This window comes from Rhinoraja longicauda, chromosome 18 (assembly GCF_053455715.1).
Source record: "Rhinoraja longicauda isolate Sanriku21f chromosome 18, sRhiLon1.1, whole genome shotgun sequence".
Taxonomy (NCBI): Eukaryota; Metazoa; Chordata; class Chondrichthyes; order Rajiformes; family Arhynchobatidae; genus Rhinoraja; species Rhinoraja longicauda.
In genome coordinates this window covers 20,090,808-20,104,084 of record NC_135970.1, presented here as the reverse complement: position 1 = coordinate 20,104,084, position 13,277 = coordinate 20,090,808, and the positions used below count along the sequence as shown (strand labels likewise).

Sequence of the window (13,277 nt, the reverse complement as noted above, 5' to 3'; positions counted from 1 at the left end):
GATTCCCAAAAGGTTAATTGGCAAGTTGAGTCAATGGTCAGCAAGGCAAATTAAATAGAGGACTAGAATATAAAAGCAGGGGTTCTAATGCTGCGACTTAAAATCAATAAAGAGTGATTAGCCATGATTTAATGCCGGAGTAGACTTGATGGGTTAATTGGCCTACCTCTGATCCTATAACTTATGAACATGAAGGCACTGGTCAGATTGCATTTGGAGTATTGTGGGATGTGCTGGCATTGGAGAGGGTCCAGAGGAGGATTACGAGAGAGATCCCAGGAATGATTGGGTTAACGTATGATGAGCGTTTGACCGCTCTGGGCATGTACTTGCTGGAGTTTAGAAGGATGAGAGTGGACTTCATTGAAACGTACCAAATAATGAAGGGCCTGGATAGAGTGGATGTGGTGAGGATGTTTCCACAGTGGGAGAGTCTAAGACCAGAGGGCACATCCTCAGAATAGAGGGAGGTACTTTAGAAAGATAAGGACAAATTTCTTTAGCCAGAGGGTGGTGAATCTGTGGAATTTATTGCCACAGAACGGTGTGGAGGCCGACTTTGGAAATCGTTACAGCGGAGATTGTCAGATTCTTGATTAGTACAGGTATCAGGAGTTATGGGGAGAAGGCAGGAGAATGGGGTTGAGCGGGAAAGATAGACCAGCCATTACCAAATTGATTCCTGGGAACCAGATTGATTCCTGGGATGGCAGGACTTTCATATGAAGAAAGACTGGATAGACTCGGTTTGTACTCGCTGGAATTTAGAAGATTGAGGGGGGATCTTATAGAAACTTACAAAATTCTTAAGGGGTTGGACAGGCTAGATGCAGGAAGATTGTTCCCGATGTTGGGGAAGTCCAGAACAAGGGGTCACAGTTTAAGGATAAGGGGGAAGTCTTTTAGGACCGAGATGAGAAAGTCTTTTTTCACACAGAGAGTGGTGAATCTGTGGAATTCTCTGCCACAAGGTAGTTGAGGCTAGTTCATTGGCTATATTTAAGAGGGAGTTAGATGTGGCCCTTGTGGCTAAAGGGATCAGGGGGTATGGAGAGAAGGCAGGTACAGGATACTGAGTTGGATGATCAGCCATGATCATATTGAATGGCGGTGCAGACTCGAAGGGCCGAATGGCCTACTCCTGCACCTATTTTCTATGTTTCTATGTTTCTATGATTGAATGGCGGAGTCGATTTGCTGGGCCAAATGGCCTAATTCTGCATCTGTGACTTGTGGAAATGCTCAGAGGGTCCATCAGCAACAGTGCAGAGAGAAACAGATTTGCGTTTCAGATGGGTGGCATTTTGCTGAGTGTCTGTTTGTATCAGTGTCTGTTATTGCAAGTGCTTGTGAGACTGGTTTGGGCCCACGCTGGACGAGAGGAAAGTGCCCCTCCCGGCTGACATTGGGATTGGTTTATTATTATCACGTGTATTGAGGTATGGTGAAAAGCTTTGTCAAATCATGCGTACCTTACAGCGGGTAGAGCTGCTGCCTCTCACCGCCAGAGCCCAGCTTCTATCCTAACCTCTGGTGCCGTCTATGTGAAGTTTGCACGTACTCCATGTGACCACATGGGTTTTCTCCGCTCTACTCCCACGTCTCAAAGGTGTACGGGTATGTAGGTTAGTTGAACTCTGTAAATCTCCCCTGGTGTGTATAGTGGATGAGAAAGGGGGATAACATAGAACTAAGTGTGAATGGGTGATCAATTATTGGCGTGGACTCGGTGGGCCGAAGGGCCTGTTTCCATGCTGTATCTCTAAGCTAACCTTGAGCTACACACAAGTACAAGAGGCAGTTCAAAGAGAAAATTACCTGAGACCAGAATAAAATGTGACAGAGAAAGTGCAGATAAAGAAAAGTGTGATGGCCATAATGAGGTAGGTTGGAAGATCGGGACTACACCCTAGCTTATGGGAGGACTGTTCAGAAGTCTGATAACAGCACGGAAAGAGGCTGTTCCTGAATCAGGTTGCAAGTGCTTTCAGTGGTGAAGCTGTGGAACGTTTAATCAATGGCAGACACTTATGGAAAATCTCAGTGACCTGGCACAGATAACCTCTGAATTCCAGAGATCGGGTTTACCACCTTAAATGGCAAGAGCACCAGTGATGCCTCCATCCTCGTTACTCCCTCTGTCCCTCGCTATTCCGAGCTGGTATCCTTATATTTGGGGGCAGAATCCCGCAGATGTTCGCGGTGTGGTTTCCGTGGGACAGGAGAGGTGTTTGGATTGAGGGGGGGGGGTGGATTTTACAGTTATAATGGCAGTGGAACCACCCTGGGACAGAATGGCCGAGTCTGACACCCTGTCCCCTCCTCTCTAGGGGTCAGGGTAGTGCTCGCGGGCCACTGATGGGTGAGTGCTTGTCACTGTGGCAAAGAGAACTGAAACGAGCTGGGAGTTTGATCGGACCCCTGGAAACATAAACCATATGTGGGTGGCACACTGGCACAGCGGTAGAGCTGCTGCCTTACAGTGCCAGAGACCCGGCTTCGAACCTGACAGCGGGCCCTGTCTGTACAGAGTTTATACGTTCTCCCTGTGAACGCATGGGTTTTCTCCGGGTGCTCCGGTTTCCACCCACACTCCAAAGACGTATAGGTTTGTATGTTAATTGGCTTTGGTAAAATTGTCCATAGTGTGTAGGATAGTGCTAATGTACGGGATGATCGCTGGTCGGCACAGACTCGGTGGAGAGGGAGGGAGGGGGCGAGGGGAAGAAAATATGAACGAGAATGAATTAAGGTTGTAATTAATTATCCTCAACTGAGATGTTTACAAATACCGAGTCTTTCTAGCACTTTGTGTTTTTATTTGCGTTCCAATCTTTGCACTATTTTACTATTAAACTCAAAGACAAACTATTGACTAGCCTGTACTAAGTGATGGCCTTGGCTTGGACATTAACCCTGCACTGCTGTGTGTTCCCAGACAAAGTCCATCCCTGATATCAATTGTCACCTTCCAAGGTCCAGTTGTCACCTTGCTGGTGAATCATTACATTTCGTGCATTGCCTTTTTTAGCCTGCAGTCAGGGCAATGTTACGATGTGAGTTAGTCACTGCCTGACGCCGTCGATGTAGAGTTGGCTCATTCTGACTCATGACCATCCCTCTCCTTTTAACATTGTGGGAGCACCACAGAGATTGAAGCAACTCGACGTTCTCAGTTAGAAGCACAGTGTTGTAAAAGTGATGCATCGGCCACGAATAAGACATTGCAGTCAGAAAGGTCAGTTCCAAAAGTCCGCCCACAGATCTCAATACATCATCCAGTCTGACACGACAGGGCGGTACTGAGGGAGCGCCGTACTGTGGGATGGGCAGTGAGGGAGCGCCGCACTGTGGGTGGGGCAGTGAGGGAGCACCGCACTGTGGGAGGGGCAGTGAGGGAGCGCCACACTGTGGGAGGGGCAGTAAGGGAGAGCCGCACTGTGGGAGGGGCAGTGAGGGAGCGCCACACTGTGGGAGGGGCAGTGAGGAAGCGCCACACTGTGGGAGGGGCAGTACTGAGGGAGGTATTGTCCTCGGAGTATAGGGAGCTGAGGGGTGACCATAAAGGTGTATAAAATGACATGGGCAGATACAGGTGAACGCAGGCAGCCTTTTCCCCAGGGTTGATGAATCAAGAACCTTGAGGGCAAGGGTGAAGGTGAGAGGGGAAAGATTTAATAGGAACCTGAGTGGCAACATTCACAGTGGTGGAGGGTGGGGGGGGGGGGGGGTGTATGGAATGAGCTGCCAGAGGAAGTGGTAGATACGGATACAATTTAAGAGACATTTGGACAGAAACATGAATAGGAATGGTTTGGAGGTATGTGGGCCAAACGCAGGCTCAGTTAGACAAATTCTTCAGCATGGGTGAGGTGGACATGGGCCAAGTGGGACCAGTGTAGATAGAACATGTTGGTCGGCATGGACAAGTTGGGTGGAAGGGCCTGGTTCACACTGGACGACTATGACTATGGGCCGAAGGGCCTGTGTCTGTGCTGGTAGCTCTGTGACTCGATGACTAGTTGATATTAACCCTATGCTGATGGGTGAGTGGAAATATAATGTATTACAACATCAACAGCAGCACAAGAGGCCTTTCAACCCATTGTAGCAGTGCTGACCCATTTAGAGAGCTCTCCCTGTGGCCAGTGCCTTCCTGACCTCTTGTATTTTTCTATTTCTGCATGAACAGTCCACACAGCCGGACAAGCTTCCCTCTCTCAACCAATTGTCTAATTGTTCTTGTAAATTGACCGTGACGTCTGGCTCCAGGAAACACTTTGCAGCGACCGAGTGCGCGGAAAGGCATTCCCCTTGTTCCGCCGCGGTCCCTGCACAGACAACATCAGTCTGTGTCCTCTGGCTGCCCTGTCCCCCGCTGAGGGCACTCTGTGGTCTCGGGCATCACTGTAGGATCTCTGTGTGCCTTCGCCCTCTCCCTGCTCATCCCTTAGACTCTCGACAGGACCTGCCCCTGGTGTGGCGCAGGGCCGCTTGCTTGTGTCTGTCGCCCAGCGCAGAAACAGGCCCTTCTTAGTTTAGTCCCCAGTTTAGTTTAGTGATACAGCACTGAAACAGGCCCTTCAGCCCACTGAATCCGTGCCGACCAGCGATCCCTGCACTATCCTAAACACATTAGGGACAATTTACATTTATACCAAGCCAATTAACCTACAAACCTGTAGGAGGAAACCAGAGATCTCTGAGAAAACCCATGTGGTCACGGGGAGGACATGCAAACTCCGTACAGTCAGCGCCCATAGTCAGGATCGAACCCTGGTCTCTGGCGCTGTGAGGCAGCAGCCCTACCACTGCACCACCTTCCCACCAAGACTGCACTGACCATATAATGCACACTTGCTCCAATCCTACACTGCTCAGAATTAACAAAGAAGTACAGGAACAGGCCCTTTGGCCCACAATGTCAGTGTTGAATATGATGCCAAGTTAGACTAATCTCCTCCACCTGCACCTGATCCATCTACCTCCACTCCCGGCATACCCATGTGCCTATCTAAAAGCCTCTTGCATACCACTATCGTATCTGCCTCCACCACCACCACTGGCAGCATGTCCCAGGCACCCACCTCTCCCTGTGTGAGAAAAGACTTGCCCCACGCATCTCCTTCAAACTTTATCTCTCTCACCTTAAAGCTATGTCCTCTGCCCTTTGGGATTTCCACCCTGGGAAGAAAATTCTGTCTGTCTTCCCTCTCTCTGCCTATCCCCACATTTACCCAACAGCTCGGCACGGTGGCACGGCTATAGATTAGCTGCCTTGCAGATGGTGGTTTACACCAAAGAGAGACACAAAAATGCTGGAGTAACTCGGCAGCATCTCTGTATAGAAGGAATGGGTGATGCTGCGGGTCGAGACCCTTCTTCAGACTGAGCGTCAGGAGAGAGGGAGACATAGAGATATGGAAGGGCAAGGTGTGAAAATGAGAGATCAAAGGGGACGAGGCTCAAGGAAAATGTGGAATGGATCATTGTTAGCTGAGGGGAAGGAGGCATGCAATCATTAAAATTTAATCAGGAGGCCAGTGAACCTAGTCGGAGAACGAGGATGGGGGAGGGATGGAAAGAGAAGGAAAGTAAGGGTTACTTGAAGTTGGAGAAGTCAATGTTCGTACCACTGCGGTGTTAGCTACCCAAGTGGAATATGAGGTGCTGTTCCTCCAATTTGCATTTGGCCTCAATCTGACAATGGAAGAGGCCCAGGACTGAAAGGCAGCAACTCTCCTGGTTACTTCTTGAAAAACCTCAGTCAGCTTCGTAGAACTTCTATTTATAAAGGCAAGGATCATATATCACTTTTAACCACTTTTTCCAAGCCTTGCCACTTTCAATCATCTCCCTCTAATCGTACCTCTCTAATTTTGAGCCGGTTTCAGATATGCGCCCTCTACTTCATATCACCTCTTCTCATTCTTCCTACCAAAGTATAAGACTCCACATTTCTCAGCGTCACGTTTCATCGCCGGCTCCACTGCTATGCTCACTCACCAGCTGCATCAGTCTTGCATCCTCTAGTCGACTATTAATATCCTCCTACAGTTCACGATGTCTCCAGCTTTTGTGTCAACTGTAGATTTGGTGTTGTGTCCCGTACGCTCTGTCACTAACATGCATGATAAGAAGAACAGTGTTCCCTTTGCCAGCACTGAGGAACTCCACCAAACAGCATCTACCTCCACATTAAGAGGGCGGCACAGTGGAGCAGGGGTAGAGTTGCTGCCTTACATTAAATTATATATAAATTACACATCATTTATATAAGACAGTGAAAAGACAAAGACTGTGTACAGGCATGTTTGCACTCCTGCACAGTGTACAAATGCACAGCATTAGGGGCGGCATGTTTTTGTGGCATGGTGGCGCAGCGGTCGAGTTGCTGCCTTACAGCTCTAGAGACCCGGGTTCAATCCCGACTACGGGCGCTGTCTGTACGGAGTTTGTACGTTTTCCCCGTGACCTTGTGGGTTTTCTCTGGGTGTTCCTGTGCCATGGTGCCGCCCATTGGGCAGCATCTTGTGTCTACAGATGCTGGACGGTTAGTGCCGAGTCCTCTGTGCCTCCCTCCCTCCCTCCCTTCCTTCACTCGGCCATTTGGCATTTATCCCTTCAGGACCGTTATGTGCACTTTCCCTACGACCAGGTAAACAGTCTCAGCCCAAAGAGTGTAAGCCCAGGAGACCAGCTTGGCTCTGCGCTGGCCCAATTAACCAGGACGCTGCCTGGTCCGGACATGAGCAGCACATTCCAGCCCGTACTCACCTTGTATGGAGACATCTCAAGCACTGCTAGAGGGAGGAACTGAAGAATGTTCACAGAAAGTCTGGCATGTTTGCCCTTTACGCACCTTGTTTGGTTTCTTGATTAGTGTTCAGCTCCCAGCCAACATCACCAAATAAAAGACAAACTAGACTCGTTGCTAAACTAAAATAGAAAAATTCTCTGAAGGCTCGTCAAGTTATGGGCGGCACTGCGGTAGAGTTGCTGCCTAACAGCGGCAGAGACCCGAGTTCAATCCTGACTAGGGGTGCTGTCTGTACGGAGTTTGCACGTTCTCCCCGTGACCGCGTGTGTTTTCTCCGGGAGCTCCGGTTTCCTCCCACATTCCAAAGACGTGTAGGCTTGTAGGTTAATTGAATTCTGTAAATTGTCCCTCATGTATAGGATAGTACTAGTGTACGGGGATTGCTGGTCAGCGCAGACTCGATGGGCCGAAGGGCCTGTTTCTGCATGGTATCTGTAAAAGCTAAAAAGAAAACTAAAATGTTGAAGCCCCACTTGGATTATTGTGTTGAGTTTTGGTCACCCTGCTATTGGGAAAAATGCCATTACGCTGGAAAAAAGTGCACAGAAGATTCACAAGGATGTTGCCAGGACTGGAGGGCCTGAGCTATAAGGAGAGGTGGGGCAGGCTAGGACTTTATTGCAGCAGATTGAGCAATGATCTTGTAGTAGAAAGGTGCAGGGTGTTACATGTATGTGTAGGAAGGAACTGCAGATGCACGTTTACGCCAAAGATAGACACAAAATGCTGGAGGAGCTCAGCAGGGCAGGCAGCATCTCCGGAGAGAAGGAATGGGTGACGTTTCGGGTCGAGACCCTTCTTCAGACCTTGGTTAGAGTTTCATGAGAAACAGATATGGCGAATGCACAGTGCCTTTTTCCCAGGGTAGGAATCAAGAACTGGAGGGCAAAGGTTTAAGGTGAGATGGGAGTGATTTAATGGGAATCTGAGGGGCAAATTTATTCATATTGTGGTGGTAGATATATGGAATGAGCTGCCGGAGGAGGTAGTTGAGGCAGGTATAATAACAACATTTAAAAGACATTTGGACAGGTACATGGATAGGATTGGAGTGATGTTGGACAAATGCGGGCGAATGGGGCTCATGTAGATGATGCATCTTGGTCGGCAAAGGGCCGGTTTCCATGTCCTGTGACTCTATGAAAGAGAAAACTGAGCAAATGGGTAAATAATGTAAACTGGATCCTTCATATCCACGGAGTGAGAGGTTGAAGCCATTGAGTTCCTTGTTGTCCTGAGGACTGCACTGGTCTCAGTCGTACAATGAAGTCTGGTCTTTGAACCTCTGTTGGGCCTCATTGGAACAGCGCAGGAGACCATAGGCAGACGGTGATGGAGATGATTTTTAGTCGTTAGTACATGTTTGCTGGGACAGATGAGCCACCATCTTCCCTGCCATGTAGAGGTTACATCTTTTCAAAGCTATTGAATACAGATTCTTCGAAGGTATTTATTCACAAAATGCTGGAGTAACTCAGCAGGTCAGGCAGCATCTCAGGAGAGAAGGAATGGGTGACGTTTCTGGTTGGGACCTTTCTTCAGACTGATCAGTCATCAGGCATCAGTCTGAAGAAGGGTCTCGACCCGAAACGTCACCCATTCCTTCTCTCCTGAGATGCTGCCGGACCTGCTGAGTTAGTCCAGCATTTTGTGAATAAATACCTTCGATTTGTACCAGCATCTGCAGTTATTTTCTTAGAATACAGATTCTTAATTAGTATGGGTGTCAGGGGTTATGGGGAGAAAGCAGGAGAATGGGGTTGAGAGGGAAGGATAGATCAGCCATGATTGCATGGCGGTGTAAACTTGATGGGCCAAATGGCCTAATTCTGCTCATAACATGAACCTATGAAAGGCTTTTGGAGATTATAATTATCAGAAAAATCTTCCTTCCTTCCTTCCTCTCTCACTCTGCAGGAAGAGGCCAAGATTCTATCTGGTTTGTATTTCGATGAACAAGAGAGGAAATGATTGCGTAGAGGCAGAGAGACAAATGAGCACTTGTAGATGGTAGATAAGGGATTGATAGGTCAGAATGCCAACTTGGTCGGCACGGAAGGGGCTGTTTCCGTGCTGTATAGATTGATGACTGTATGACATCGGTGAGTCCTTCAGGCAAGGGGCAGTCGATGTGTGGGACAATAGTGAGTAAATGGCCACTAAATGGCTCTAGTCTGTGGGAGAATGTGCCTCGTGGTTCTGACTACAAGAGCATCCATCCTTCACTGTGGCAGCCTTGTGATCGTCCCTACAAAAACAGGACAAATGATACATTTAAAGTCGAATGGGGATGCCTGAGGGGGGAGTATTTCGAGACAAATAAACCTTTAAGTTCCACAGGATAGAGACTTGCTAAGATGGAGCATCTTGTTTGGCACGGACGAGTTTGGCTGAAGGGCCTGTGCCCTTCTGTGAGGGTTTTGGTCGGGAGTTTCTGAGCATGAGGACTCGGAGAATCACTGGATTTCACTGGTACCAGGCTGGGTCTGAGGTTCACTGGAGATGAGCCCTGACCTGATTCCAGCTTAAAAACCCTTCACCCGGCACCCTGCAAGTGTATCATAGAAGAGTACAGCACAAGAATAGGCCCTTCGGCCCACAATGTCCATCCGAGCCTGATACCAAGACCAACTCTTATCTGCCTGTACATAATCCATATCCCTCCATTTCCTGCATATCCATGTGCTTGTGGTAAAGTCTCTTAAATGCCACTGTGTCTGCCTCCACCACCATCCCTGGCAGTGGGCTCCAGACACTCTCAACCTCTGTGTAAACAAAAACTTACCCCGCACACCTCCTTTAAAATTTGCCCTCGCACTAATGGTGAGATTCCTGATTAGAACGGGTGTCAAGGGTTATGGGGAGAAGGCAGGGGAATGGGATTAGGAGGCAGAGATCAGCCATGATTGAATGGCAGAGTGGGCCGAATGGCCTGATTCTACTCCTCAAATGTGAACTTGTAAAACTATGCCCTCCAGTATTTTATATTTCCACATTGGGAAAAGGTCTGACAGTCTACCCTATCTGTGCCTCTCATAACTTTATAAACGTTCCACCTCTTTCCTCAAACCTTAAGCCTATGGCCACTAGTTTTAGAATCCTCTATTCTGGGGAAAATGTCTGCACATGTTGACTTTATCCATGCCCCTCATGATCTTGTATGCCTCAATATAATCACCGTTCAGCCTCCTATGTTCCAAAGAAAGTAGTCCTATCCTCTCCCTGTACCTCAAGCCTGAGTCCAGGTAAATATCCGGGTGAATCTCTTCAGCTCCCTTACCAACTTACAATAGACAATAGGTGCAGGAGTAGGCCATTCAGCCCTTCGAGCCAGCACCGCCATTCAATGCGATCATGGCTGATCACTCTCAATCAGTACCCCGTTCCTGCCTTCTCCCCATACCCCCTCACTCCACTATCCTTAAGAGCTCTATCCAGCTCTCTCTTGAAAGCATCCAACGAACTGGTCTCCACTGCCTTCTGAGGCAGAGAATTCCACACCTTCACCACTCTCTGACTGAAAAAGTTCTTCCTCATCTCCGTTCTAAATGGCCTACCCCTTATTCTTAAACTGTGGCCCCTTGTTCTGGACTCCCCCAACATTGGGAACATGTTTCCTGCCTCTAATGTGTCCAATCCCCTAATTATCTTATATGTTTCAATAAGATCCCCCCTCATCCTTCTAAATTCCAGTGTATACAAGTCTAAATTCCAGTGTATACAAGTCTAAATTCCAGTGTATACTTAAACACATCTTTCTTGCAGATGGATGACCAGAACTGCACAAAGTATTGCAAGTGCGGTCTCACCAACGACCTGTACAGTTGTATCATGATGTCCCAACTTTAGTACTCTCGCACTATCGCAACGTTTAAGAAACATTTAGACAGGTACATGGATAGGACTGGTTTAGAGAGATGTGGGCCAAATGCAGACAGGTGGGAATACTACAGATGGGACATGTTGGTCGGTGTGGGAAAATTAGGCCGGAGGGCTTGTTTCCACGCCGTATGACTCTTGTCACTTTACTCCATACCATTCCCAATGAAGATAAGCTCACCAAATGACTGCTTCACCATTCTGTCCACCTGGCTTGTAAAAGGTGCACAATGCAGTAGGATAGGAGGGAATTGGTGGAGGCAGGGTGTGTGGGTGAGTGCACTCCATCCTCCTGGACACTTGCATCGCAACAGATGAAGCAGGAAAAGGCCACTCTGCCCTTCAAGCCTGCTTCCCCATTCAGTAAGATCATGACTAATCCAGTCTCTGCATTCACTACATTCCTGCTCCTTCCCCATACCAGATTCACCTCATTGCCTGGAGTTGAGGAATTTAGTTAAGGGGAGAGAATGGATAGGCTGGGCTTGTTTTCAGGCAGTCTGAAGAAAGATCCTGATCCAAAATGTTCATTTCTCCCACCGAAGATAAAACTTTGATTCATAGAGTCATACAGCTCCAAACCTGGCCCATCTGGTCCATGCTGACCAAGATGTCCTATCTTTGCTTACTTCCCCCTAACATTTGCCTGGCTTTGCCTTACCCCACCTCTCTTTTCCAGCTTTTTTCCCCTGACTCCATCAGTTTCAAAAGGTGTCCTGATCCAAAACTTCATCATTTCATTCCCTCCACAGATGCTGCCTTGACCCCCTGAGTTCCTCCAGCACTTTTTGCTTTTCTCAGGATTGCAACATCTGCAGTTCCTTGCATCCGCTGAGTTCTATTGGGGTGTTGAGCTACTCTGGTATCACAGTGGGGTCGACTGGGAGGCACGGTGGTGCAGAGGTAGAGTTGCCACCTTACAGGGACAGAGTCCCAAGTTCGATCCTGACTATGGGTGCTGTTTGTATGTTCTCCCCGTGACCGCGTGGGTTTTCTCCCGGTGCTGTGGTTTCCTCCCATACTCCAAAGACATAAAGGTTCGTAGGTTACCTGTTATCAGGCAAATGAATCATCATACCGCAACCAGAGAGCAGTCCTGAACTATTATCTACCTCTTTGGTGACTCTCGGACTATCCTTGATCGGACTTTGTGTACTAAATGTCATGTATCCATACACTGTAAATGGATTGATTGTAATCATGTATGATCTTTCTGCTAACTGGTTAGCACACAATAAAAGCTTTTCATTGCACCTCGGTACACATGAAAATAAACTAAGCTGTTAATTGGCTTCAGTTAAAGTTGTAAATTGTCCCTAGCGTATACGATGGTGCTAGTGTACGGGGATCGCTGGTTGGTGCGAATTTGGTGGGCCGAAGGGCCTGTTTCTGCACTTTATCTCTAAAGATTCCTTGGCAAGAGGGGAAGGTTTGGCTGGGCTAAGTGTGGACATAACTATCTCTAGCCAAGAATCTTGTTACAAAACAAGTGGAAACTATTTGGTGAGGCACCAAGAAATCTCCGCGGCCCGTCAGTAATTGCAACGTTTGCAAAAGATTGCAGCTCCTCGATCCTGTGATGTTGGAGTGTTTTGAGGTAACATTGCAAAGGGCACGTTCTTGTCCAGCCCCTGAATCCAAAGAGTCACCTCCTAAAATGTACATTCTTTCACAACACTTCTCCAGACATGCTGCCTGACCCCTTGAGTTATTCCAGCACTTTGTGTTCTTTTACATTCTTTTGAACTTTGGAAATAGAGCAGCTCAAACGGGATTAACTGGGGCTGGTACTGGTCAGGAACATCACCCACACGTTCTCAGGACTATCCTTCCTCCCCTCTCTGTAACAACACTGTGAAGAATGGATCAACTGGGCTCATATTCAAAAGAATGGATCAACTGGTCTTATATTCACTGGAATTTAGAAGGATGAGAGGGGATCTAATAGAAACATAAAATTCTTAATGGATTGGACAGGCTCGATGCAGGAAAAATGTTCCTGATGTTGGGGGAGTCCAGAACCAGGAGTCACAGTTTAAGAATAAGGGGTAGGCCATTTAGGACTGAGATGAAGATTTTTTTTTTCACTCAGAGTTGTGAATCTGTGGAATTCTCTGCCACAGAAGGCAGTGGAGGCCAATTCACTGGATGCATTAAAGAGAGAGTTAGATACAGTATAGCTCTTAGGGCTAACGGAATCAAGGGATATGGGGAGAAAGCAGGAACGGGGTACTGATTTTGGATGATCAGCCAGGATCATATTGAATGGCGGTGCTGGCTCAAAGGGCCGAATGGGCTACTCCTGCATCTATCTTCTATGTTTCTATGACACATCGCTTTGAGCTTTGATGATCTGAGCCTGTCACTTAAGTGAATGCTTTGAACCAATGCTTTGCATTTGCGTGGAAAATATAACAGCATAGGAACATGCCCTTCAGCCCATAGCATCCGTGCTGAATATGATGCCAATTTAAACTGATCTCCTCTGCCTGCACATGATCCACATCCCTCCATTCTTTCAATATTCATGTGTCCATCTAAAATCCATCACCATCCCTGGCAGCTCATTCCAGATACC

At 47.8% G+C, this 13,277-nt stretch overlaps 1 protein-coding gene across 3 annotated transcripts in view; it reads left to right on the top strand.

Moving 5' to 3' along the window:
• mical2b (microtubule associated monooxygenase, calponin and LIM domain containing 2b) overlaps positions 1-13,277 on the top strand; it is a 187,367-nt gene that overhangs the window by 47,498 nt on the left and 126,592 nt on the right. The window lies entirely within an intron of this gene.